Raw genomic sequence first — 7,500 nt, 5'->3', positions numbered from 1 at the left:
TTTGTCAAGCAAAACACCCACCAAAATGTGGCTCGTTGGTCTAGGGGTATGATTCTCGCTTTGGGTGCGAGAGGTCCCGGGTTCAAATCCTGGACGAGCCCTTTAGAGTACATTGACAAAGGAAGGTACCTGGTGACAAGAGATCCTGTTTAAACCCAAGATCAGTCCTTTACCCAACGTGGTTTGGGGTGATTTACTGGGAGAGTTGCTCTTTTTGTCTAAGCATGTTATGTGAAAACAAATCAGTAAACCAAAACACTGACAAAAACGTGGCTCGTGGTAGGATTCACGCTTTTCAGTGCGGAGTTTCTGATTAACCATGTTTTTTGAAAATAAATTGATGAACCAAAACAGCTACCAAAATGTGGCTCGTTGGTCTAGGGGTATGATTCTCGCTTAGGGTGCGAGAGGTCCCGGGATCAAATCCCGGACGAGCCCTTTAGAGTATATTGACAAAGGAAGGTACCTGGTGACGAGAGATCCTGTTTAAACCCAAGATCAGTCCTTTACCCAACGTGTTTTGGGGTGATTTACTGGGAGAGTTGCTCTTTTCGTCTAAACATGTTATGTGAAAACAAATCAGTCAACCAAAACACTGACAGAAACGTGGCTCGTGGTTTGATTCACGCTTTTCAGTGCGGAGCTTCTGATTAACCAGATTTTGTGAAAACAAATTTGTCAAGCAAAACAGCCACCAAAATGTGGCTCGTTGGTCTAGGGGTATGATTCTCGCTTTGGGTGCGAGAGGTCCCGGGTTCAAATACCGGACGAGCCCTTTAGAGTACGTTGACAAAGGAAGGTACCTGGTGACGAGAGATCCTGTTTAAATCCAAGATCAGTCCTTTACCTAACGTGGTTTGGGTTGTTTTACTGGGAGAGTTGCTCTTTTCGTCTAAACATGTTATGTGAAAACAAATCAGTCAACCAAAACACTGACAGAAACGTGGCTCGTGGTATGATTCACGCTTAGGGTGCGGAGCTTCTGTCTAACCATGTTTTGTGAAAAAAATTTGTCAAGCAAAACACCCACCAAAATGTGGCTCGTTGGTCTAGGGGTATGATTCTCGCTTTGGGTGCGAGAGGTCCCGGGTTCAAATCCTGGACGAGCCCTTTAGAGTACATTGACAAAGGAAGGTACCTGTTGACGAGAGATCCTGTTTAAACCCAAGATCAGTCCTTTACCCAACGTGGTTTGGGGTGATTTACTGGGAGAGTTGCTCTTTCTGTCTAAGCATGTTATGTGAAAACAAATCAGTAAACCAAAACACTGACAAAAACGTGGCTCGTGGTAGGATTCACGCTTTTCAGTGCGGAGTTTCTGATTAACCATGTTTTTTGAAAATAAATTGATGAACCAAAACAGCTACCAAAATGTGGCTCGTTGGTCTAGGGGTATGATTCTCGCTTAGGGTGCGAGAGGTCCCGGGATCAAATCCCGGACGAGCCCTTTAGAGTATATTGACAAAGGAAGGTACCTGGTGATGAGAGATCCTGTTTAAACCCAAGATCAGTCCTTTACCCAACGTGTTTTGGGGTGATTTACTGGGAGAGTTGCTCTTTTCGTCTAAACATGTTATGTGAAAACAAATCAGTCAACCAAAACACTGACAGAAACGTGGCTCGTTGTTTGATTCACGCTTTTCAGTGCGGAGCTTCTGATTAACCAGATTTTGTGAAAACAAATTTGTCAAGCAAAACAGCCACCAAAATGTGGCTCGTTGGTCTAGGGGTATGATTCTCGCTTTGGGTGCGAGAGGTCCCGGGTTCAAATACCGGACGAGCCCTTTAGAGTACGTTGACAAAGGAAGGTACCTGGTGACGAGAGATCCTGTTTAAATCCAAGATCAGTCCTTTACCTAACGTGGTTTGGGTTGTTTTACTGGGAGAGTTGCTCTTTTCGTCTAAACATGTTATGTGAAAACAAATCAGTCAACCAAAACACTGACAGAAATGTGGCTCGTGGTATGATTCACGCTTAGGGTGCGGAGCTTCTGTCTAACCATGTTTTGTGAAAAAAATTTGTCAAGCAAAACACCCACCAAAATGTGGCTCGTTGGTCTAGGGGTATGATTCTCGCTTTGGGTGCGAGAGGTCCCGGGTTCAAATCCTGGACGAGCCCTTTAGAGTACATTGACAAAGGAAGGTACCTGTTGACGAGAGATCCTGTTTAAACCCAAGATCAGTCCTTTACCCAACGTGGTTTGGGGTGATTTACTGGGAGAGTTGCTCTTTCTGTCTAAGCATGTTATGTGAAAACAAATCAGTAAACCAAAACACTGACAAAAACGTGGCTCGTGGTAGGATTCACGCTTTTCAGTGCGGAGTTTCTGATTAACCATGTTTTTTGAAAATAAATTGATGAACCAAAACAGCTACCAAAATGTGGCTCGTTGGTCTAGGGGTATGATTCTCGCTTAGGGTGCGAGAGGTCCCGGGATCAAATCCCGGACGAGCCCTTTAGAGTATATTGACAAAGGAAGGTACCTGGTGACGAGAGATCCTGTTTAAATCCAAGATCAGTCCTTTACCTAACGTGGTTTGGGTTGTTTTACTGGGAGAGTTGCTCTTTTCGTCTAAACATGTTATGTGAAAACAAATCAGTCAACCAAAACACTGACAGAAACGTGGCTCGTGGTATGATTCACGCTTAGGGTGCGGAGCTTCTGTCTAACCATGTTTTGTGAAAAAAATTTGTCAAGCAAAACACCCACCAAAATGTGGCTCGTTGGTCTAGGGGTATGATTCTCGCTTTGGGTGCGAGAGGTCCCGGGTTCAAATCCTGGACGAGCCCTTTAGAGTACATTGACAAAGGAAGGTACCTGGTGACAAGAGATCCTGTTTAAACCCAAGATCAGTCCTTTACCCAACGTGGTTTGGGGTGATTTACTGGGAGAGTTGCTCTTTTTGTCTAAGCATGTTATGTGAAAACAAATCAGTAAACCAAAACACTGACAAAAACGTGGCTCGTGGTAGGATTCACGCTTTTCAGTGCGGAGTTTCTGATTAACCATGTTTTTTGAAAATAAATTGATGAACCAAAACAGCTACCAAAATGTGGCTCGTTGGTCTAGGGGTATGATTCTCGCTTAGGGTGCGAGAGGTCCCGGGATCAAATCCCGGACGAGCCCTTTAGAGTATATTGACAAAGGAAGGTACCTGGTGACGAGAGATCCTGTTTAAATCCAAGATCAGTCCTTTACCTAACGTGGTTTGGGTTGTTTTACTGGGAGAGTTGCTCTTTTCGTCTAAACATGTTATGTGAAAACAAATCAGTCAACCAAAACACTGACAGAAACGTGGCTCGTGGTATGATTCACGCTTAGGGTGCGGAGCTTCTGTCTAACCATGTTTTGTGAAAAAAATTTGTCAAGCAAAACACCCACCAAAATGTGGCTCGTTGGTCTAGGGGTATGATTCTCGCTTTGGGTGCGAGAGGTCCCGGGTTCAAATCCTGGACGAGCCCTTTAGAGTACATTGACAAAGGAAGGTACCTGGTGACAAGAGATCCTGTTTAAACCCAAGATCAGTCCTTTACCCAACGTGGTTTGGGGTGATTTACTGGGAGAGTTGCTCTTTTTGTCTAAGCATGTTATGTGAAAACAAATCAGTAAACCAAAACACTGACAAAAACGTGGCTCGTGGTAGGATTCACGCTTTTCAGTGCGGAGTTTCTGATTAACCATGTTTTTTGAAAATAAATTGATGAACCAAAACAGCTACCAAAATGTGGCTCGTTGGTCTAGGGGTATGATTCTCGCTTAGGGTGCGAGAGGTCCCGGGATCAAATCCCGGACGAGCCCTTTAGAGTATATTGACAAAGGAAGGTACCTGGTGACGAGAGATCCTGTTTAAATCCAAGATCAGTCCTTTACCTAACGTGGTTTGGGTTGTTTTACTGGGAGAGTTGCTCTTTTCGTCTAAACATGTTATGTGAAAACAAATCAGTCAACCAAAACACTGACAGAAACGTGGCTCGTGGTATGATTCACGCTTAGGGTGCGGAGCTTCTGTCTAACCATGTTTTGTGAAAAAAATTTGTCAAGCAAAACACCCACCAAAATGTGGCTCGTTGGTCTAGGGGTATGATTCTCGCTTTGGGTGCGAGAGGTCCCGGGTTCAAATCCTGGACGAGCCCTTTAGAGTACATTGACAAAGGAAGGTACCTGGTGACAAGAGATCCTGTTTAAACCCAAGATCAGTCCTTTACCCAACGTGGTTTGGGGTGATTTACTGGGAGAGTTGCTCTTTTTGTCTAAGCATGTTATGTGAAAACAAATCAGTAAACCAAAACACTGACAAAAACGTGGCTCGTGGTAGGATTCACGCTTTTCAGTGCGGAGTTTCTGATTAACCATGTTTTTTGAAAATAAATTGATGAACCAAAACAGCTACCAAAATGTGGCTCGTTGGTCTAGGGGTATGATTCTCGCTTAGGGTGCGAGAGGTCCCGGGATCAAATCCCGGACGAGCCCTTTAGAGTATATTGACAAAGGAAGGTACCTGGTGACGAGAGATCCTGTTTAAATCCAAGATCAGTCCTTTACCTAACGTGGTTTGGGTTGTTTTACTGGGAGAGTTGCTCTTTTCGTCTAAACATGTTATGTGAAAACAAATCAGTCAACCAAAACACTGACAGAAACGTGGCTCGTGGTATGATTCACGCTTAGGGTGCGGAGCTTCTGTCTAACCATGTTTTGTGAAAAAAATTTGTCAAGCAAAACACCCACCAAAATGTGGCTCGTTGGTCTAGGGGTATGATTCTCGCTTTGGGTGCGAGAGGTCCCGGGTTCAAATCCTGGACGAGCCCTTTAGAGTACATTGACAAAGGAAGGTACCTGGTGACAAGAGATCCTGTTTAAACCCAAGATCAGTCCTTTACCCAACGTGGTTTGGGGTGATTTACTGGGAGAGTTGCTCTTTTTGTCTAAGCATGTTATGTGAAAACAAATCAGTAAACCAAAACACTGACAAAAACGTGGCTCGTGGTAGGATTCACGCTTTTCAGTGCGGAGTTTCTGATTAACCATGTTTTTTGAAAATAAATTGATGAACCAAAACAGCTACCAAAATGTGGCTCGTTGGTCTAGGGGTATGATTCTCGCTTAGGGTGCGAGAGGTCCCGGGATCAAATCCCGGACGAGCCCTTTAGAGTATATTGACAAAGGAAGGTACCTGGTGATGAGAGATCCTGTTTAAACCCAAGATCAGTCCTTTACCCAACGTGTTTTGGGGTGATTTACTGGGAGAGTTGCTCTTTTCGTCTAAACATGTTATGTGAAAACAAATCAGTCAACCAAAACACTGACAGAAACGTGGCTCGTGGTTTGATTCACGCTTTTCAGTGCGGAGCTTCTGATTAACCAGATTTTGTGAAAACAAATTTGTCAAGCAAAACAGCCACCAAAATGTGGCTCGTTGGTCTAGGGGTATGATTCTCGCTTTGGGTGCGAGAGGTCCCGGGTTCAAATACCGGACGAGCCCTTTAGAGTACGTTGACAAAGGAAGGTACCTGGTGACGAGAGATCCTGTTTAAATCCAAGATCAGTCCTTTACCTAACGTGGTTTGGGTTGTTTTACTGGGAGAGTTGCTCTTTTCGTCTAAACATGTTATGTGAAAACAAATCAGTCAACCAAAACACTGACAGAAACGTGGCTCGTGGTATGATTCACGCTTAGGGTGCGGAGCTTCTGTCTAACCATGTTTTGTGAAAAAAATTTGTCAAGCAAAACACCCACCAAAATGTGGCTCGTTGGTCTAGGGGTATGATTCTCGCTTTGGGTGCGAGAGGTCCCGGGTTCAAATCCTGGACGAGCCCTTTAGAGTACATTGACAAAGGAAGGTACCTGTTGACGAGAGATCCTGTTTAAACCCAAGATCAGTCCTTTACCCAACGTGGTTTGGGGTGATTTACTGGGAGAGTTGCTCTTTCTGTCTAAGCATGTTATGTGAAAACAAATCAGTAAACCAAAACACTGACAAAAACGTGGCTCGTGGTAGGATTCACGCTTTTCAGTGCGGAGTTTCTGATTAACCATGTTTTTTGAAAATAAATTGATGAACCAAAACAGCTACCAAAATGTGGCTCGTTGGTCTAGGGGTATGATTCTCGCTTAGGGTGCGAGAGGTCCCGGGATCAAATCCCGGACGAGCCCTTTAGAGTATATTGACAAAGGAAGGTACCTGGTGACGAGAGATCCTGTTTAAATCCAAGATCAGTCCTTTACCTAACGTGGTTTGGGTTGTTTTACTGGGAGAGTTGCTCTTTTCGTCTAAACATGTTATGTGAAAACAAATCAGTCAACCAAAACACTGACAGAAACGTGGCTCGTGGTATGATTCACGCTTAGGGTGCGGAGCTTCTGTCTAACCATGTTTTGTGAAAAAAATTTGTCAAGCAAAACACCCACCAAAATGTGGCTCGTTGGTCTAGGGGTATGATTCTCGCTTTGGGTGCGAGAGGTCCCGGGTTCAAATCCTGGACGAGCCCTTTAGAGTACATTGACAAAGGAAGGTACCTGGTGACAAGAGATCCTGTTTAAACCCAAGATCAGTCCTTTACCCAACGTGGTTTGGGGTGATTTACTGGGAGAGTTGCTCTTTTTGTCTAAGCATGTTATGTGAAAACAAATCAGTAAACCAAAACACTGACAAAAACGTGGCTCGTGGTAGGATTCACGCTTTTCAGTGCGGAGTTTCTGATTAACCATGTTTTTTGAAAATAAATTGATGAACCAAAACAGCTACCAAAATGTGGCTCGTTGGTCTAGGGGTATGATTCTCGCTTAGGGTGCGAGAGGTCCCGGGATCAAATCCCGGACGAGCCCTTTAGAGTATATTGACAAAGGAAGGTACCTGGTGATGAGAGATCCTGTTTAAACCCAAGATCAGTCCTTTACCCAACGTGTTTTGGGGTGATTTACTGGGAGAGTTGCTCTTTTCGTCTAAACATGTTATGTGAAAACAAATCAGTCAACCAAAACACTGACAGAAACGTGGCTCGTGGTTTGATTCACGCTTTTCAGTGCGGAGCTTCTGATTAACCAGATTTTGTGAAAACAAATTTGTCAAGCAAAACAGCCACCAAAATGTGGCTCGTTGGTCTAGGGGTATGATTCTCGCTTTGGGTGCGAGAGGTCCCGGGTTCAAATACCGGACGAGCCCTTTAGAGTACGTTGACAAAGGAAGGTACCTGGTGACGAGAGATCCTGTTTAAATCCAAGATCAGTCCTTTACCTAACGTGGTTTGGGTTGTTTTACTGGGAGAGTTGCTCTTTTCGTCTAAACATGTTATGTGAAAACAAATCAGTCAACCAAAACACTGACAGAAACGTGGCTCGTGGTATGATTCACGCTTAGGGTGCGGAGCTTCTGTCTAACCATGTTTTGTGAAAAAAATTTGTCAAGCAAAACACCCACCAAAATGTGGCTCGTTGGTCTAGGGGTATGATTCTCGCTTTGGGTGCGAGAGGTCCCGGGTTCAAATCCTGGACGAGCCCTTT

General features: G+C 44.3%; 23 non-coding genes across 23 annotated transcripts; all 23 read left to right on the top strand.

Annotated features, from left to right (window-relative positions):
* Positions 1–29: 29 nt before the first annotated feature.
* Positions 30–101, top strand: trnap-ugg. Its single transcript has one exon. It is a non-coding gene; the product is annotated as a tRNA-Pro (tRNA).
* Positions 102–366: 265 nt separating this feature from the next.
* trnap-agg lies at positions 367–438 on the top strand. Its single transcript has one exon. It is a non-coding gene; the product is annotated as a tRNA-Pro (tRNA).
* Positions 439–703: 265 nt separating this feature from the next.
* Positions 704–775, top strand: trnap-ugg. The gene has a single exon. It is a non-coding gene; the product is annotated as a tRNA-Pro (tRNA).
* Positions 776–1,038: 263 nt separating this feature from the next.
* trnap-ugg lies at positions 1,039–1,110 on the top strand. Its single transcript has one exon. It is a non-coding gene; the product is annotated as a tRNA-Pro (tRNA).
* Positions 1,111–1,375: 265 nt separating this feature from the next.
* On the top strand, positions 1,376–1,447 carry trnap-agg. The gene has a single exon. It is a non-coding gene; the product is annotated as a tRNA-Pro (tRNA).
* Positions 1,448–1,712: 265 nt separating this feature from the next.
* On the top strand, positions 1,713–1,784 carry trnap-ugg. The gene has a single exon. It is a non-coding gene; the product is annotated as a tRNA-Pro (tRNA).
* Positions 1,785–2,047: 263 nt separating this feature from the next.
* trnap-ugg lies at positions 2,048–2,119 on the top strand. Its single transcript has one exon. It is a non-coding gene; the product is annotated as a tRNA-Pro (tRNA).
* Positions 2,120–2,384: 265 nt separating this feature from the next.
* trnap-agg lies at positions 2,385–2,456 on the top strand. The gene has a single exon. It is a non-coding gene; the product is annotated as a tRNA-Pro (tRNA).
* A 263-nt stretch (positions 2,457–2,719) lies between these two features.
* On the top strand, positions 2,720–2,791 carry trnap-ugg. The gene has a single exon. It is a non-coding gene; the product is annotated as a tRNA-Pro (tRNA).
* Positions 2,792–3,056: 265 nt separating this feature from the next.
* Positions 3,057–3,128, top strand: trnap-agg. Its single transcript has one exon. It is a non-coding gene; the product is annotated as a tRNA-Pro (tRNA).
* Positions 3,129–3,391: 263 nt separating this feature from the next.
* Positions 3,392–3,463, top strand: trnap-ugg. The gene has a single exon. It is a non-coding gene; the product is annotated as a tRNA-Pro (tRNA).
* A 265-nt stretch (positions 3,464–3,728) lies between these two features.
* Positions 3,729–3,800, top strand: trnap-agg. The gene has a single exon. It is a non-coding gene; the product is annotated as a tRNA-Pro (tRNA).
* Positions 3,801–4,063: 263 nt separating this feature from the next.
* On the top strand, positions 4,064–4,135 carry trnap-ugg. The gene has a single exon. It is a non-coding gene; the product is annotated as a tRNA-Pro (tRNA).
* A 265-nt stretch (positions 4,136–4,400) lies between these two features.
* Positions 4,401–4,472, top strand: trnap-agg. Its single transcript has one exon. It is a non-coding gene; the product is annotated as a tRNA-Pro (tRNA).
* A 263-nt stretch (positions 4,473–4,735) lies between these two features.
* trnap-ugg lies at positions 4,736–4,807 on the top strand. Its single transcript has one exon. It is a non-coding gene; the product is annotated as a tRNA-Pro (tRNA).
* Positions 4,808–5,072: 265 nt separating this feature from the next.
* trnap-agg lies at positions 5,073–5,144 on the top strand. The gene has a single exon. It is a non-coding gene; the product is annotated as a tRNA-Pro (tRNA).
* A 265-nt stretch (positions 5,145–5,409) lies between these two features.
* On the top strand, positions 5,410–5,481 carry trnap-ugg. The gene has a single exon. It is a non-coding gene; the product is annotated as a tRNA-Pro (tRNA).
* Positions 5,482–5,744: 263 nt separating this feature from the next.
* Positions 5,745–5,816, top strand: trnap-ugg. Its single transcript has one exon. It is a non-coding gene; the product is annotated as a tRNA-Pro (tRNA).
* A 265-nt stretch (positions 5,817–6,081) lies between these two features.
* Positions 6,082–6,153, top strand: trnap-agg. Its single transcript has one exon. It is a non-coding gene; the product is annotated as a tRNA-Pro (tRNA).
* A 263-nt stretch (positions 6,154–6,416) lies between these two features.
* Positions 6,417–6,488, top strand: trnap-ugg. The gene has a single exon. It is a non-coding gene; the product is annotated as a tRNA-Pro (tRNA).
* A 265-nt stretch (positions 6,489–6,753) lies between these two features.
* trnap-agg lies at positions 6,754–6,825 on the top strand. Its single transcript has one exon. It is a non-coding gene; the product is annotated as a tRNA-Pro (tRNA).
* Positions 6,826–7,090: 265 nt separating this feature from the next.
* Positions 7,091–7,162, top strand: trnap-ugg. The gene has a single exon. It is a non-coding gene; the product is annotated as a tRNA-Pro (tRNA).
* A 263-nt stretch (positions 7,163–7,425) lies between these two features.
* trnap-ugg lies at positions 7,426–7,497 on the top strand. The gene has a single exon. It is a non-coding gene; the product is annotated as a tRNA-Pro (tRNA).
* Positions 7,498–7,500: the final 3 nt, after the last annotated feature.

This window comes from Hypomesus transpacificus, unplaced genomic scaffold, assembly GCF_021917145.1.
Source record: "Hypomesus transpacificus isolate Combined female unplaced genomic scaffold, fHypTra1 scaffold_268, whole genome shotgun sequence".
In the NCBI taxonomy this organism is placed as follows: domain Eukaryota; kingdom Metazoa; phylum Chordata; class Actinopteri; order Osmeriformes; family Osmeridae; genus Hypomesus; species Hypomesus transpacificus.
Note: the sequence above shows the minus strand (reverse complement) of the source record. Positions and strands in the feature narration are given on the sequence as shown.